Source organism: Rhinolophus ferrumequinum, chromosome 7 (genome assembly GCF_004115265.2).
Source record: "Rhinolophus ferrumequinum isolate MPI-CBG mRhiFer1 chromosome 7, mRhiFer1_v1.p, whole genome shotgun sequence".
Lineage (NCBI taxonomy): Eukaryota > Metazoa > Chordata > Mammalia > Chiroptera > Rhinolophidae > Rhinolophus > Rhinolophus ferrumequinum.
Window position 1 is genome coordinate 427,316 of NC_046290.1, and position 18,155 is coordinate 445,470.

General features: G+C 55.2%; 1 protein-coding gene across 1 annotated transcript in view; it reads right to left on the reverse strand.

The window, feature by feature from the left end:
- The window catches only part of TPPP (tubulin polymerization promoting protein), a 30,003-nt gene extending 18,817 nt beyond the window's left edge, over window positions 1-11,186 (reverse strand). The window contains exon 1 of the mRNA XM_033109896.1: window positions 11,092-11,186. The gene's annotated coding sequence lies outside the window, so the exon portion shown is untranslated. The remainder of the gene's footprint in view (window positions 1-11,091) is intronic.
- Window positions 11,187-18,155: the final 6,969 nt, after the last annotated feature.

Below are 18,155 nucleotides of genomic sequence, written 5' to 3' on the forward strand. Positions count from 1 at the left end.
GCTGGCCGGACTGGGGTATCGGAGTGGGGTGCAGCCCAGAAGGTTCACAGGGTCGAAACAGTCTGAGAACTAAATCACAGCCCCGCCGCTCCCTTTTCACAGGTCAAACGCAATTTCTCTCAGACACGAGAGAAGAAAGAGTGGAGTGGGTGAGCTGGCATCTTCCCCAGGCCACCTGCCCACCCCAGGGACGTGGCCGTTGCTGCTGTGGCCGTCCTGCAGCAAGCTCACCCTGGACCCACATGGGGCCTGGGCAGGACGGGGACCGGTGGAGACAGCAGCAGGCCCCGACAGGCTGTGCGCTCTCCAAAGACGGCCGCGAGCAGCCTTTCCAGAAAGGGAAACTAAGGAAGATGGGAAACGCCAACGGGGGACACCTTTAACCCCACCCACGGGACAAAGCACTCCTGTGGGGGACCCCACAGACACGCTCCTCTGCCCCTCAGAAATGGCGTCCACTGCAGCAACTTCTCAGGTCACCAAGGAGCTCGTGGTTTCAGAGGAAACCACTTTCCAGGAGCCACACTTCGCCCCGGCCCCTGGCGCCCAGCGGCGCTGGTCTCTGTCAGCGTGTTTTGTATGAAATCCAAGAACACAGCCAGCCAGCATGGCTGAGGGGAGCGTGTGAGCACAGGGAGCTAAGGGGGAGCTCTGCAGGACGACAGGGCCACCCCACTCCTGACAGGGGCCTCAGGACAGCAAGCCACTGGGAGGGCAGGTCCCCCGGCACCAACGGGAACAGAGGAACACGGGGCTCCTGGCCGCCTGCCACTCGGGGACCCACAAGGTCCTCACAGCGGCCCCCAGGCCAGCAGGGCATGCAGCCCGCAGACATCTGCCCAGTCCTGTCACAGCCTGTCTGCCAACAGAGCCCCCAGCAGGAGTCTAAGCCACCAATCAGGACAGAAGGACCCAGGGAAAGCAGGGACCACACAGTGCAGACAGATGGAGGCAGGAGGAAACCCGACAGACAGACGTCCACCATGCGGGGTCTGACACCCTCCCTCTCGCGGAAAGCGCCCTGGGGGTTAGAAGAGGACACTTGTAGAACCATCTACTCTCTGATCCCTCCCTCAGTCCATCAGCACAAGACCCCCGCCCCACAAGGAACTAGTGGGGGAGGGGGTCTCAGCCTGCAGCTGACCGGGGGGTCAGGAGGGTCCCTATGCAGGGGGATGTACAGAGGGGTGAATGTTCGTCCAAATTAGTGGTGTCCCGTCCTCACCCCAGGAACCTGTGAATGGGACCTTGTTTGAAAAAAGGGTCTTTGCAGATGTGGTCAGACCAAAGGTGCTGAGGTGAAGTCAACCTGGGTCACCCAGGCGGCCTGAACCCAGTGACGGTGTCCTTCTGAGCCAGATTAGGAGAGACACAGACACAGGGGGAGGCCACGTGGATACCAGGGCCACCAGGAACCCCAGGACCTGGCAGAAGCAGGAAGGACCGTCCCCAGGAAACTCCAGAGGGAGTGTGGCCCTGTGGCAGCTGGGTCTCACACTCTGGCCCTAGAGCTGCGACAGGACAAGTTTCTGTGTTACAGCCGCTCCAGGAGCCTCACACAGGTGCAACCACAAGGATGAGCAACCTAAAGGCCCAGAGGGGGCTGTGCCGTCAGAGCTGGCAGGCAGCCCAGGGGCGGGGGCGCCACGCGATGCATCGCAGAGGCCCCTGAAGGTCCCCCTAAGCCAGGATGGGCTCTGAGTAGGGGATGCCAAATGACACCTGTCCCCTGAGATACCCACGCTGGCCTCGGCTGGAAGTATTAGGGCAGAGAAAAGGATGCGTGCACATCCAAGGTGAGGAAATACTGGGTGAAGCACGTGAGACCCTGACAGGAAACCTGTGGATTCACGGGCAGGTAAAGCTGCGTGTGCAGCTGCCAGGCGGCCTCTTCCAGGTGGGGACGCACCCCCGTTGGGTGAGCCTGAGGCCGCAGTGGCTCCCTTTCGCCTCTCCCTTTGAGGGCACCCAGGGCCAAACCGACAAGCACAGCACCTGCCGGCAGCTCAGAGAGGACTAGAGATTTGCTCAGGCCGGAGCTGCAAGGCAGGCCATGCGGACAGGAGGGACGCAACCAGGAAGCACAGGGGACCTGCGGGAAAGCGCCACTGGCCAGGTCAGCCTGGCTCACAGAGAAACACAGCGTCGTGTCTGCTCACCTCAGAGACGTGTCCCCAGGCAGCCAGCGTGGGAAGAGGCCCGGAGAGCACTGCAGTCGGAACAAAAGCTGGAGGGCCGGCCCTGGGTGGGACACGGGGGACCTGGTGCGGGTGTGAGGTGCGGGTGTGAGGTGCTGCATCAGCTTGGTGGGCGTGGGCACGTGTCTGCAAACACCTGGCCAGGCAGCACGTGTCACCCTGCCACCCATAAGAACCAACGGAGACCTTTGAAAATGCAGATGCCACAGTCCTGTGCCCTGAGACCAGGCCCACGCGCCCACAGGGCGGTAAGAGTGGACAACAGAAAAGCCATCGTCCTCAGCACAGCCACGTGCTAACTGAGGAGAGGAAGGTAACTGGCCAGGCCCCAGGGAAGAGGCCCGGGGCAGGCCAGCCACACGCTCGGGCCATTTCTCCGTGGGCACTGGCTGGTGCTGGAAGAGGACAGAGGCACTCTGCAGGCCGAGCACTGCTTGACAGCTGTTCCCGCCGGGACCCGCCCGTGAGTAAGGGTGAGCCTGCAGGAGACCGAGTCATCTCAGCCCGTCTCTACCCACAACTGCATTGAGGTGACCCTAGATTGTGAGCGCCCCCAAATGCTGGCACGACACAGGTAAACACTCTCTAGAGGAAGATACTGTCATCCAAAACCTCCATATATTTCTATGAACATATTTAGATTACAATCTACTACACGGTAAAAAACCCAACCAGGCATACGAGCGGGAAAATGAGCCAAGAACTGCAGGACAACAGACAGCACAAAGAACCCAGGGTCCCAGTTACTGGCGCTTGACCAGTCACTGTGTATGTATGCTGTGTGCAAGGAAGGAGAAGGACAAGATGGGGGATTCCAGCAAAGAGCTGGGAACTACACAAATGTAGACAGCAGCTTTGAAAAAAGAACATCTTAGAAATTCTAGACCTGAAAATACAATAACTAAAATTCAGAACTCAGTGGATGGGTTCAACAGCAGGGCTGATTCAACACAGCTTTAAAAAGAATTCGTGAATTGGAAATACCCAAAAGAAAACACCTAGATGTGGTGGAAACGTGTGCCTGTACACACATGTACATAAGTGTGTGTACACGATACACACATACATGAAAATTAGTGAGCTGAGTAGACATCTAAGAAAACCCTCAGCAAGGTAAGGACGAAAACGAACATAAAATAATGAAAATAAATGTAAAAATTCATTAGAAAACAAACACAACACAGAGGACCTGTATCAGAGTTCTGCCACGACTGAAATTGCTCAATACTGGGGCAATTAATCAAGAAAAAGAAAGAGAAGGTCAAAATATGCAGTGTCAGGAATGGAAAATGGAGCCATGCCTATAAATTCTACAGACAGTAAAAGATCAAAATATCATAAGAGAATATTACAAACAACTTTAGACCAATATATTTGATGATTTCAATGAAACACACAGTCCTAAAAACAAAACAAAAGCCACTTTGTCGAATGGTAACAAGAAGAAACAGATTCTTATAATTATTTTGAGAATTATTCCTATAATTATTAAGGACTTGAATCCTTATATATTTCTCATGAGAAAACGCTTCAGGCATGGATCTTTTCACTAGCAGATTTTACCTTATATCAAAAGAAGAACTAATGCCAATCTTAGAGAAATTCTTCCAGAGAAGAGTAAGAGCTGGAACAACCATTCTGTGACTAAAATAATCCTGGTACCAAAACCTGATAAGGGGGTAACAATAAAATTTTATGTCAATGTCACTTATGAACATAGATGCAAAAATCCTAAACAAAATATTAACAGAGTCGAGTAAGATATAAAAAGAATCGATACTTTACAGTCAAGTCGGGTTTATGCCAGGAATGCAAGGCTGGTTTAAGATTAACGTTCACCCATATAATTAATCACACTAACAGGATAGAAGATAAAAATGATATTATCATCTTAATAAATGCGGGCACTGCCTTTGACGGAGTGCAGTATGTAGTCACCAAAAGAATTCTTAGCAAATTAGAAAAAGAAGGAAATTCCTTAATTTGATAAAGGGTCCCTATCAAAATACTATACAAATCATCACACTTAACAATGAAACATTGAAAGATTTTCTTTTCAAACTAGAATAAGACAAGGACGCTGTCAGCACTTCTATTCACTGTGCCAGTACAGTAAGACAGAAAAGGACATAAAAATTGGAAATAAAACTGTCATTATTTGCAGTTTCTACGTATATACATAATGCAATGGAATCCCAGGGGATTATTAGAATCCAAAAGCGAGCTTAGCAATGTTACTGGATACATGGTCAGCATATAAAAAATCTATTTTATTTCCATGTAGCAGCAAAGCCAGACTATCAGAAGTATTCAGAAATATACTATTTAAAATAGTGTGAAGAAATCTCAATTACCTAGGAATAAACCTAACAGAAGATGTGCAAAACCATTGCCAGAGAAAACTATGAGGCATTATTGAAAAATAAAAGGTCTAAACAATGAGGTTATGAACACGAATTAAAATCTGAATACACAAAGATGTCAGTTATCCCTAAATTCATCCAATTTTAATCTAATCCAAATGAAAATTCCAAAAATTTATATGTCTGTGTATCTAGACATGCTGAACCTAAAATACCAGGGGTGCCAAACAAATGTATACACATTTTAAGAGATGTCATCTGTGTATTACTTTTCAAAGTTGAATTGAATTATGGTAGCAATGTGTAGTATGACATTTGCTCAAATGATGGCATTAATCAAATGAATGCTGGTGTCACCATGCAACAGGCAGGACAGTCAAAGAAAATGGCGGAAGCACGGTTGTCATTCGAGGAGTGCAAGGCCATTTTGAAGTGGCATTTGAAATTCGAGAACGTTGTGGAAGTACAACAACAGTGGAGGAGAGAGTATACAACAGAACCTCCAACACGCCTACCAATTGCACACACTCGTGATAAGTCTGAGACGCGTGGTGCTGTGTGACATGCACCAGGGAAGGTCCCAGAGGCCTCGCACAGCAACAAGTCTTGCTCTTCTGCTGTGGTGTTGGAACAGTTTACACGCTCGCCACAGACGTCTACCCAACAATGTTCGCCAGGATCGTAAGTGTGTGGACGCTGATGGGAACCACTCTGAGCACCTCTTGTAATTGCAGGAGTCAAACAGGACTTGTATTCATCTTTTGCTACCAGTATGTATTGAGCATTACAATTTTAATGCAGTTTCCTTTCTTAAAATGTGTATACATTTTTTTGGCACCCTCTGTAAATGTGTAAAGGCCATGGGCTGAAATAACCGAGTGACCTTGAAGGAACAGGTGGGAAGATGTGCTCCCGCCTTGACACAAAGCTCTGGACAGGAAGACGGTGTGGTGTGTCGTCCTGTTGTGAGGAGAGAACTAAACCGGTGGGACGGAAAAAGCCTCAAAGAGACCCAAGTACACAGACACACTAGGTTTTACAAAGGTGGCCCTGCAGGAAAAAAGGGGAAAGAATGTTTTCAGTGAATGGAGACAGGTTGATGGAATAGACATGAGGGAACAAATAGGAAAACCGCCTCCTAGCTCCATGGGCTCAGGTTCACGGAGGGTTGGAGCCGGTACTGAAGCCGCAGGATGACATCCCACGAGAGGGTCCCACGTCCTCGGAGCAGGGAGACTCACTACACAGGACACAAGCGTCACTCTCCCTGAAGGAAAATAGCAGCAGGTTGAAATGAAGAACTTGTGTTCATCCAAAAACCTCACTGAGGGAGGGAAAAGGCAAGCGGTGGGGTAGGAGGAGTCTGTCCCCCATAAGGAAGACGGGCTCATCCCCGTGTCTATAAGGAACCCTGCAATGGGCAGGGACAGGGACAGGGAGAGGCAGACGGGGACGTGATCAGGCACTGGTGAGAGCACCCCCAGTGTGCCGTGACGTGTGTAATCCAGGCAGTGCAAGTAAACCCCAACCAGACACCCCCATACGGTCCAGAAGGGCTGACAGTCGACTCAAAAGGGTGACAAGGGCTCAGGACAGGGAGGGAGGGGGCAACAGCCAAGTACAGGCACAGCTTCCAGCTGCCCTGGAGTCACCTTGGCCACATGGGCACAGCAGAGATCTGGGTGCCGAGGACCCACTCTGCACATGGGTGGTCACCCCAGAAACACCCGTGTGCTCCCTCCTGAGAGCACTGAAGGGGGCTCAGGCAGCTGGGCTCAGCACGGCCACAATGGAAGGGCCACACGCCCCTCACCAACACAGCGGTGTACGGTGGTGCTGGGCTTCCAGAATGGAACATGTACATACACAGGCTCCGCCAGCCCACACCAGGGGTCGCTCACAGCAGAACACAGACTCTGGCTTCACAAATACAGAGGTGACAAGCACAGTGGTAGGTCCTCAAACCACAGCAAAGGCAGACCCTTCCCATAGGGACCAGAGAAGAGAGTAGCTGCCACATCTGGCCTGGGTACATGTGGGTGCCAGCACCCCAGCCAAGGCCGGGCTGGGACAGGAGGCCAGATGAGCTCTGTGAACTGCCGTCCTCCAGCCTCATGCAGGCACGGAGGCTTGCAGCTGACCCTGCACCCAGAGGCAGGTGGGACATCTGTCACGGGCACCCAGGAGCTCTGAGGCCTCAGGCAGAAGGGGAGTGGCCGCGGCAGAGGCGCTGAAGGCCAAGGGAACTGCCACGTGGGACAGGTGTGCAGACAAGAGGGCAGCCACCTGTGAGAGTCAGTGGCCCGAATCATGGTGCTGAGGTCTTGTGGGAGAAGGCCTGCTGGGGCCCGGAGTGGGGGTGGGGCTGCGTGGAGAAAACTCCTGGAAGATGAACCCATGGCTGTGTGGCCAGGTGGGGGGTCCTGGGTGGGGAGGCAGGAGTCAGTTGTGCAGCAATTCAGGCAGAAATTAGAGAGGGCTCAGAGAAAAGGGCCGGGGAGGAGAAGACCCTGGCGCAGAGGACCTGACGGCCAGGAGGCAGACGCCGACCCCAGGATATGCAATGACAAGGACAAAGGACACAAACCAGAGCAGCCTGGCAATCAACAGGAATCAGGACCAGGGCGCAGCGGGAAAGGTGGCCGAGGGCCCGTCTCCCCTGAGAGGTGGGCCCTGCCCCCACGAAAGGAAAGCAGCTATGCAAGGAGACAAGGCCGGGGAAGAGCAGGGCCAGGAAGGGAGCGGTGGACGCCTGACCATGGGGGCAGGGCAAGAGGAGAAGGACAGGACTCGGACTCGCAGGCCTGAGCAGGCCGACAGTGACCATCAAAGGCTGAAGGCACAGGCGTGGGACACCAGGGGCCCCCAGAAGCATCCATGGAGGGGCACCTGTACCTCCCAGTGACGGCCACCTCATGCCTCTCCCACCATGTACCCCCTCCCCCAGAACCTGGCCACCTTGGTGACTGTCTCCACCACTGATTCCTGAAGTCACAGCATGAAGGGCAAGACTTCTGTCACCTGGTTCTTTCTGGGGACCTGTAACAGGGAACCCTGAACTGAGAGACGAGGGGTCCCACCCCCTGAAGCCTGCATTCTGGAAAGACCCCCCACAGAGGCAGAGGAGCCCCCGTTGTGCCAGCCAGCCAAACCTAGACATGTGGCTGAGCAGAGGGGCCTCAAAGCCCACCCGGCCAAGGCCAAGGCCAAGGCCAAGGCCAGGCAACAGAGGAGTCTCACAGGCTGCGCCCTGCTGGGCGGCAGATTCCTGAGCAAGGCGAATGCTGTCTCTGTCCTAACCCGATTGGGGGTGGGCTGTTGTACAGCTTTAGGGAACCAGAGCGGGGTGGGGAGCTGGGAGGGACTGAGGGTCAGAGAGAGGATGGCGGTGGGGACCACGAGACGCACACGGTCCTTAAGGGCAGTGCACGGCCCAGGGCTGCAAGCTGGTCAGATGTAGGGGGCGTCTGAGTTAACACTGAGTCTGGGCCAGGACCCCTAGGTGTGAAGCACGCCCCCTCCACCCCGCTGAACCCTCCCCAAGAGGAGATGAGAGAGTAGGAAGACGGGGCCTAAACGAGGCCACCTGAAGGATGCTGCCTGTTTTGGGACATTCCCACTGGAGTGAGAGCTCCCCAGGGCGGAGGCCACACCGGCACCTGGCACCTGGCAGATGCTCAGCAGACATCTGTTGAACAAATGGGTGCAACAGGGTTACAGGATGAGATCTTGGGAAAAGTGGTCCAGCAGGAGATCAAATGGGGCGCCCCACTTATCATGCCAAGAAAATCAGGGACGAGGGATACACAGGGGACATGCTGGGACAACACGCCCTGGGAGAGGAGGGCAGAGGAGCAAAGAGGGGCTCCAGGTGGTTTAAATTTTAAGCTTGAAAAAGTGTAAGGACCCACCCTTCCCTTTCACACATCTAATTGAAAAAAGAAAACGGCGGTGTGCCCGGGTCTTAGCAGGATGAGCTCACACCTCCCACTGCTGAGGACAGCTCAGGCTTCTGGGCGTGGGGAGTGGCAGAGGCATTCCAGAGTGGTGTCAAAGTCAGACAGCCACCCTTTCCTTATACTCTGAAAGACTTCCTCCATTTCTTCACCAAGGGGCCTGCACTTGCACGTGTAGACATTAAGTCACAAGTCACAACTGAGCTGTCATTGCATGCCACTGTAGTTAGAGGGGAGACATGGAAGCTGAAAATAGAGTCACCTGCCACATCAGGGAGCGAGCTGTGGAGACAGTGTGCCACGTTCCTGTGGGGAGCTGCCCTTCCCCGACATGCGGTGCTTGGGGGCTGCCAATGGATCAGAGACCCTACAGCCTCCCCTGTGACCACAGCAGGGCCATTTAAAGCCATTGCCAGGAACTGGCACTCGCAGGCTGCCCAGCAGGTGCCCTCTGTGAGTGGGCACGCCGTGATGGGGGATGGTGTGGGCCCTGACCCCGTGGCGACCTCTCCACCCAAAGAGGATGCTGGCCTCCCCAGGAGGGCTGACCAGTGGAGAGGGCCCGCTCCCTCTTTCCCAGCAAACACCTGTTTCTTAAAGCAACAGGACTGGGTGGCTGTCCATTCTCCTGCCTAGTCCGAGTGTCGGCCTGGCCCAGGCTTTGTGGGCTTAGGGGGACTCAGCACCGTGCCCTGCACCGTCGGTCCAGAGTGATTTCCAGACGACACCAGGCTGGGCTGAGAGCCTGGACCTCATGGCCCGAGGGGCACCTGATACTCAGGGTGCAGGAGGCCCCTGGCCTCAGGACCAACAGAGGCATGTCTTGTGCATGCTCCTCCCCCAGCCCCAGCAACAGCACCAGCCAGAAACAGGCCTGGCTCCAAGTGGTGCCACCCCTCCCAGGAAGATGGGAATTCTCACTCTTCTACAGGGCGCCGATCTACTGCCGTCCTCCCTGCTTCCCCGTGGGGGGACGCTCCCCTAAGGACAGTCTTCTCTTAAACCTCAGTGATGACTGGCCTTAATTTTCTTTGTGACATTCACACATTTTCCACCATGAGCATTTATTACCTTGTATATAGTTGAAACAGTTATTTATTCCAACTTCAAGGAGTCAGGCAGACGCCTTCCTCTAATCTCTACAAAGATGAAGAGTGTTTTACTGTAGCCCTTAAATGATGGTACCTTTCTGAGCCACAGATCCCTTGGGAAGCCATGAAAGCCACAGAGCCTTCCCCAGGTGGCGTGCATTTTGCAGGAGCGCCCAGGACGTTCACCTGCACCCCTCCCCCATCACTCATCACTGCGACTCAGACCACGTGATGGGAACAGGGGCCGGTACCGAGACGGGATCCTGGGATCCAGCTGAAGGCGTCTCCAGCCTCACCGGCTGTCTCACCGCCCCCTCCACGCCTCCTCATTCCCGCCTGAGCCAAAGCTCCCCCCTCAGCGCCATCACCCCATCCCCGGACGTGATCCCAGTGCACTGGGCGCTCAGGTCAGTGTTTACTGATCACCTCCTAGGGGCCAAGGGCTGCTCGGTGCTCTGTGACAACCCCACCCCACCCGCCCAGCTTGTCGACCTCTCTGAGAGGACGGCCATGGGAAGTGCTGCAAGGCAGGCACTGGGGGCCATGCGGGCGGGGACCTTTTATCGGCGACCTGCAGGGGCTCCCCACGTATCCAATAAAAGTCAGGGGAACCAGCCAATGAGCGCGCAGGTGGATGACAGCATAGCCGCTCATCCTAAAAGGTGTCTGAGCCTCAGAGGACACAGACGCCTATCAAAATAGCAGTCACAGCTGAGAAGCACGGATGGCGTTTCTTCCCAGCCTTCGCAAGGCTCCGTTTACATAACCGAAACCGCAGAATACAGGGCTTCTGGGGATGCTCCCTCAAGGGGGGCGCTGCTCCCCACAGGTGTGTGGGAAACGCGCTGGCAGCCGGCCCCTTTATCTTGACTGCGGGTCACACACTCACAAAGCGCAGAGAGAAAACAGAACACCTCTCTGGGAAGCTTCGATTTGCGTCCCGCAGGCCTGACACTCTCCCCTGGACATCAGGGTGACATCTGTGCCCACCGAGCGGGGCTGGGACCCCGAGAGGGGCGGCGCAGTCCTCGACCCAGGGTCACGGTCCTTCTGGGCCCCTGGACACGAACGGCCCTTCCTGTGCCCGAGGGCCTCCCACGATTCGTGCTGTAGCACAGCGGCTTCATTTCAAACCCCTTCAGCCCTAATTTCCCGCCGTCTCGCCGGCAGCGGGCACCGCAGGCCCGAGCGTCGGTGAACAGCTCACGGAGCGGGGCACGGCCGCGCGGCGCGCGGGGAAAGGGGCTGCCAGGGCCCGACGCGCGGAAGGGCGCCGCGCCGCGCTCAGGGCCCGACTCGAAACCGTCCTCCGCACGGCGTCCGCCCGCCCGCGTCCCCAGCCCCGCGCCGCGCGCAGCTCCCCGCTCCTGGCAGCCTCCCGGCGAGGGCGCAGGTGGCAGGCGGAGCCGGCGGGCGACGACCCTGTGTCCCTGGCGGGTCCCGTCCGCGCCGCGCCCGGGAACCGAGCCCCACCGCCACTTACCTCAAGACGCAGCGACTGCAGCGGCGGCGCCTCCGCGACTCGGCCGCGCGCTACCGGGTGCCCGGCGGGGCGCTCGCGCCGCCACCGCCCCCGGCCCCGCCCCGGGCCACCCCCACTGGTCCGCTCGCGGCCCCGGCCCCGCCCCCAGGCCCAGGCCCCGCCCACCGGGAACGGGCCGGGCGCTCGGAGGCTGGTCGCAGCGCCCCCTCTGCCTTACAAGGCCGGCTCGGCTCAGGCACCGCGGCCAGCGGCTCAGCGCGCAGGGTCGTGGGAACCCCGCGGGGCGGTGCCCGTGCGGCCGCAGCTGGCGCTCCGGGGCTCCCGGAACCGCGGGCCGGGTCTCCGCGTCCCCCGCAGGAGGCGGGCGGACGAGGCTGGTGGCGGCGGAAGGATGAATGGGCGCGAGGACGGGCCTTCCCGGGTGGGGCGTTGGGGGCGCTGGCCCCCTCGCAGAGACGCTCGGGACGCGAGGGGGACCGGGGTGCGGGGTGCTCGGACGCCACGGAGGGTGCGCAGATCGGGGCGGGGAGTGGAGCCGCGCCCCGAGAGTTCGGCGACACCCGGGGCGGGGGTGGAAGTGCGGTGAGCGCCTGGGGTGGGGCACCGAGGCGGGGAAGCAAGTCCGTGCGGGGCACCGTGCGCGGTGCGCAGCTGGGCTGCCTTTCCCGGGGACACGCAGCGGCTGCGCCCCCACCTCCACCCACACTCCAGCTTGAGGCCTTCCTTCTTCCTCGGGAAGGACGACGTGGGCGTCCCCTGGTTACCTGTGTGAGAAGCGCCATCCTGTAAGCCTCCTCCAGTTTCTCCTCTTGCCCCTTCCCCACCGGCTGGCTGTGCGGTGGGGAGGGGCTGTGTCAGCTTTCCGCAGAAGCTACTTGCTCCGCAGGAGGTGGAGGGGCAGGACGATGGGGAGGTACTGGCCTGAGTGCTGGGACTTGGGGTGCAGGGGTCTCCCTCTGACCCTCCCTCCCCGCACTCTTCTCCCACCCCTTCCCAGGACCCCTCAGTGGAAGAGCTCTCCTCAGGCCCTTGAGAGCCTCAGCCTCCTGGGGAGGGTGATCTTTGGTCACTTCCAACTTCACTGCTGTGGTTCCCTTGAAGCTGGTCAAGGAACCACCACCGGGGTCGGGCCTCACCATCCTGGCTGCAGATCGCCCACACACCACCCCCAGGTGTCCTGCTGGCAGCATGTCCCTTGAGACCCAAGTGCCTGTGGCAGGGGTCAGCATGTGGGATCACTGTTTCAGGCTTCACCTCAGATCCCAGCCAGGTCAGGGAGGTTGGCAAAGGCAGCAGAGGAAGTTGGGGGGCTGAGCCACAGAAGGGGTGATGGGTGTTGGCTGTCCGCCAGGCCACCAGCCCACACATGAGAGGAGGCTGTTTCTTGGCTCAGGGAGAGGCAGGCGGAGGGCAGGCGATGGTGCTCAGCCCCCACCCCACCCCACGGTGGACCTGGGACCTCTCCACCCCTCCAGTTTCCAGTGCTGCTCAAAACTGGCCTGAAAATGGGCTTCTCATTCTGATGGTTCAGAAAAGTCCCACACTCCAGAGTCAGGTGAGTCTGAAAAGATCTGGGAGAAAGGGAAGCTCAGGTGTGTCTCCCGAGTCCCGGCTCTGCCGCCTCACGCTTCTGCTGTTTAGGTTGAAGCTAGGCTTCTCTGTGTCCACAGGGCCCAGAGCACTGCTGTGGCCAGGAACTGACTATCAACAATGCAAATGAAATAAAAGCATTACTGTTATGTTCCCATCATCGTATCAGCCAGGTGACTGTTTAGTCCACTTTTCAGAACCTGCACAAGCGCTCTGACATAAACACGGTGATTTTGCCGGTGGTAGAAGTGCAGTGGGAGGTGAGCACTAGGCTTCAGAAGCAGAAATGTTACAGGACCGGGGCCACCTGGGAGCAGGGGCGACGTGTGGGAGGAGGGTGCCTGGCAGGGCCCTGAGCCAGCGGGCTCAGCACACCGGCCCCGGACAAGGGTGGAGCCTGGGCTGCCGCCCAGCGTTTCAGACCTGGGGCTCCCTCTGCCCCTGGACTGTCAGTGGCCTGAGTTGGGGTTGCTGTGTGTCCCCTTCATGAACACTCCTGGTGGTCTGAGAGTGAAATTTTGTTGTGAGTTCAAGGGTGTGTTGTTTCATAACAGAGTCAGTTCAGTCCACACTTAGAGAATCACCTAAAATGGTGGCACAGGGTCTTACCAGGCTGGGAAAGTCCCCTACATGATGGAATTGCAGTTTATCCTGGGTCGGCAGTCGGACTCGCCCTGCCTGCTGGACACTGCACCCTGGCTCTTGGTCCACTGAGACGTGCATGACCTCCCTCTACCCTCTGGTTGTTAGAACTGGCTCACAGTTGGTGGGTGTCTGTCATGCAGGGGACCCTGCTCGCTGCGCCATGTGTTATGCGGGGCAGCCTGCGGGGTCTCAGCTCCCGCTCCCCACATAAGAACGCAGGACATGGTGAGGCCAAAAAGGAACACCCACGGAGCCATAGGTAGGGGAGTCATACCACCACTATAGTCTTGCTGGCAGCTGGGTTGGAGACACAAGAAGCAGGAGCCACACTATCCGCAACCTGCCGTCCTAACTGCAATCCATACTTGCTAGCTCAGCCACCATCTTCTTGCTAGCCCCCATCTGCTGCTAGCGTAGCCACGGCAGTTATATTAGTGGCCAATGGCTCACTGGTTACAGCTGACGGCCAACTAGCCACAGCTGATGGCCATCCAGTCACAGTTGACGGCCATTTACTACCTGAGCCAGCACCTTTCCATGTGAGGCCGAGAGCCTGGAAAGTGCTCTCCTGGCTCTGTCCCCACAGTATCTGTCCACACCTTGGCCACACAGAGGCTTTGCAGGTAAGCTGGAATCATCTGTGTTTGTAGGACACTTTCCTGGGGTCCAGGGAACAAAGGAACACATGCTGGCAGTTTAAACCATGGAAATCCTCGCACAGCTCTGGGGCCAGAAGTTCCAAGTCAAGGGGTCAGCGGGCTGCCCTCCCTCCAGAGGCTCTAGGGGTGACCTTCCTGCCTCCTCCAGCCCAGGAGCTCCAGGTGTCCCTGGGCTTGTGGCTTTGTCACTCCAACCTCTTCTTCCATCTTCATGTGCCCCCCGACCCCACCCCACCCCCATCTGTCTTCCTCCCTGTGTCTCTCACAACAACACTCACTGGATTTAGGGCCACCTGGATAATGCAGGATGATCTCATGTCCAGGTCCCTAATTATATCTGCAGAGACCCTTTTTCCACATGAAGTCACATTGTGAGGTTCTGGTGCACTGTCACCCCAGTACAGATGCTCTTTCTGGTTCTCCTGGTGGTGGCCATCTATGCCCAGCAGGCATTGTAGAGGGAGACGCCCCTGGCTGCTCCCTCTGGCTTCCTGAGCGGGTTTTGTGTCACACAGTTGGGAACATGTGTGCCAGGTGGCTCAGGTGGGTTGGGCAGGAGAGGGCTCTGAAACCGGCTCCCTGCCCGCTCTCCACTGAAAGGCCACCCAAAAGCCAAAGATATAAAATTTACTAAGACTGATTTCAAGTTTATTGCCATTAAAATTAATTTTTATTATTTTCTATAACACGTCCTAAAGAATTATGAGGCATTTCCTTAAAAGTTACTTAAACTCATACACTTATCAACATTACAAATCAACAAAAGTAAAAACATGGCCTTGAAATCCGCTGAAGTAACCATGGATGGCTACATTATTCTAGGAGGACAGCAGATTTAAAGTGGACATTTTACTCAGTTTGGAAGCCATATTTTAAGGGGCATTCACAATTAGAAAACCACGCCCATGGTAGGGGAGAGGGGGTGGGAAGAGCATCTTGGAGGTCACAGGCCCACTCCCTCCAGAAGCTCTGAATCTTCAGGTGTGGGCCTCTGGGGACTCAGTGCAGTGCCTGCTTCGGGCTCATCGGAAACCCTGGAGGCAGAGCCGAACTCCACGCTGTGAATCGGAGACGCGTGGGTCCTGCTCCATCCCTGGCCTGTGTAGCTGGATGGCTCGGTCCAGCACTGATACACCTGCTTTGGCAGCTGGCTGGGCTCACACACCTTTGGGATGGCCTGTGCTCCTCCATCTCCTTTGAGGTGAAAAGGGGGTGGACGTCACCCTCGGGGTCTCCTGGCTCTCTGCGAAGGTGTCCCTGGGCTGCTGTGATAGCCCATTCTGGCTGCAACCATGCAGAGAGTTCAGGAGCAGAAGGTGTCAGCAGCTGGGCTGACACAGGCCCCCCAGGCTCCTGCAGAACAAAGAAAAGTCACTGTGAGTGCTGCGAGGGAGGGTGCAGGGGGCCTGTCAAGCCCTGGGCACACGGGAACAGAGCCTGGCTCTATTTACAACTGAGACCAAGGCCAGATTCTTGGCACACCTTGCCAGGAGGCGGGCCCGCTCCTGGGGAGAACACCTGGGTTTACCCACAGAGCCCACTCACAGCTGGGTTCCAGGGGCATTCCCTTTTGCACTCCCCTGCCCGTTGGGATGGGCGGCCTGAAGCTGAGGAATGATGTCTTCCACACAGGTGGCTTTCTGTTCTTATTGTGAAATAGGTCACATATGCAGGAGAAGGAGACTGCGTGAAACATTTCTGTCCATTAACACAAGAGCGTGACAGCCCATGTGAGCACGCAGGGAGAGGGTCTCTTGTGTGTCCTCTGGTCACACCCCTCCCCCATGGCCAGTACAGGAACCTGTGGCTGCACTGCCCCCATTTCCACAAACACGGAGAGTACCGCTCTCATGTGGCACGCCTCTCCAAAGCACACGCCTTGTCTCCTGCCTGGCTGAAATGCGAGTGCAGGCGTTTCTTGCTTCTCCCACTCCACGTGACGTCCTCTCATTCCAAAGTCATGCAGCATTTCGTCTCATGAATGTGCAGTTTGCTTGCCTGGCCTCCTCTGCCGGGCGTCTAACCTGCTCCCAGCTAGGGGCTCTCGTGAACAACACTCAAGTCTCCTGGTGCGTTCAGGCAAGATTTTCTCTGAGACTCGCTCCTGGATGGGAAGCCGTGGGCCTCGGGCAGCTGGTGTTCAGCTGTAGGACAGGCCGCTGCCAGGTCTGCAAAGTGGTGCCTCAGCCCCCGCCCAGCAACGCGGTGCTGTTCCCTCGCACCCCCTTGCCAGTGCTCAGGACCCTGAGGCTCATTCTGCTCGTGTGGTGGGCGTATCATGGACCTAGTGTGCTTTCAGGTAGCACTTCCGTGATTACGGACACATTTAAGCACTTTTCGTGTTTCTTGGCTCTTCATGTTCCCTCTTCTTTGAAGTTCCCATTCAGTTGTTTCTTATTGCGTCAGAATTTTTGTATATTCTGGGTGATAGTCCTTTGTCAGTTATGTGTTGCAAACATTTTTCCAACTTTTGGTGAGAGTTTTCACTTTTAATGGCACCTTTTGATAACCACAAGTTCTTCATTTTAACGTAGTCTCATTTATGTATATCTTCCTTTACAGTTAGTGTCTTTAAAAGAAAAAAATCTTACTTAACAAATCCTTATAGACCCAGAAGGCATGGAAATGTTTTCCAATATTATCTTCCAAACACCTGTGTACAGTTTCCTTATGTTTTTGTCTTCATCGACTTGGAGTTGATTTCTGTGAGCAGTACTTGCAGGGTTCTAATCTCACTGATGTTTTTCCCACGTGGGCACCAGATTGTTCCAGCAGCATTTATTATGAAATCTATCCATCCCTACTCACCAATCATGTCTGCCAAAAATTCAGCGTCTGTGTGTCCATGGACTTTCTATTGGCATGTCTCGTCCCCCTCACTGGTCTCTACATTGCTTTCTACACAGATACCACCCTGTCTTTAATGAATCAAGCTCTGAGGAGGTGGTCAGCCAGGTCTCCCTGCATTGCCCCTTTTCTTCTTGAGTGTCTTGGCTTAGCATTACATATGCATTTTAGAATCAGCTTTCCGAGTTACCTCGTGCACTTGTATACCCTGTAAGGAATACATTGACTGGGAAATGTGCTATATCCTTCCAACATAACCTACACTCCATTGAAGTTACACATCCTTCTTTGTTCAGTTCTCTCTAAGTTTTATAAAGTTTTCTTCAGGTCTTGCACATTTTTTGTTAGGTTGATTCCTACAGATGTCATTTAAAAAAAAAAATCCTCTTGTAGGGCCAGCCTGGTGGCTCAGGCGGTTGGAGCTCCATGCTCCTAACTCCGAAGGCTGTCGGTTCGATTCCCACATGGGCCAGTGGGCTCTCAACCACAAGGTTGCCAGTCCGATTCCTCGAGTCCCACAAGGCATGGTGGGCTCCGCTCCCTGCAACTAAGATTGAACACGGCACCTTGAGCTGAGCTGCCGCTGAGCTCCCGATGGCTCAGTTGGTTGGAATGTGTCCTCTCAACCACAAGGTTGCCGGTTTGAGTCCCACAAGGCATGGTGGGCTGCGCCCCCTGCAACTAGCAACGGCAACTGGACCTGGAGCTGAGCTGCGCCCTCCACAACTAAGACTGAAAGGACAACGATGTGACTTGGAAAAGTCCTGGAAGTACACATTGTTCCCCAATAAAGTCCTGTTCCCCTTCCCCAATAAAATCTTTTTAAAAAATGCTCTTGTAAATGGTATATTTTTCATTTTCTAACGTTTATTACTCATATGTAAAAATGTCTATTTCCTCCTCATTCTTAAAAGATACGTCAGGTATAGAATCCTAGATTGATTTCCCCACAGTCTGATTCAACTACGTTCTGGCTTCCATTTGTGTGAATGAATTGAGTTAATCACTGACTCCTTGGAAGAGAATGTCTTTTATCACTGGGTATTTGAAAGTACATACTTTCTTCATCTCAGGGGTTTGTCAGTTTGCTTATGACGTCTCTACAGTTTGATTCACCATTTTTAGGCTGTTGGACTTTGTGAATCTGTGACTTGGTATCTCATAACAGTGTTGCCAAACTCTCAGCCATCATCTCTTTAAATATTGTCTCTTCACAATGTTCTCTGTGTCTGGGACCCTGCTAACACATGCCATAGACTTCACACGCTATCTTCACTCACTTTCCTTCCTGTTTTGCATGTCTTTGTGTATCTACTGAAATCA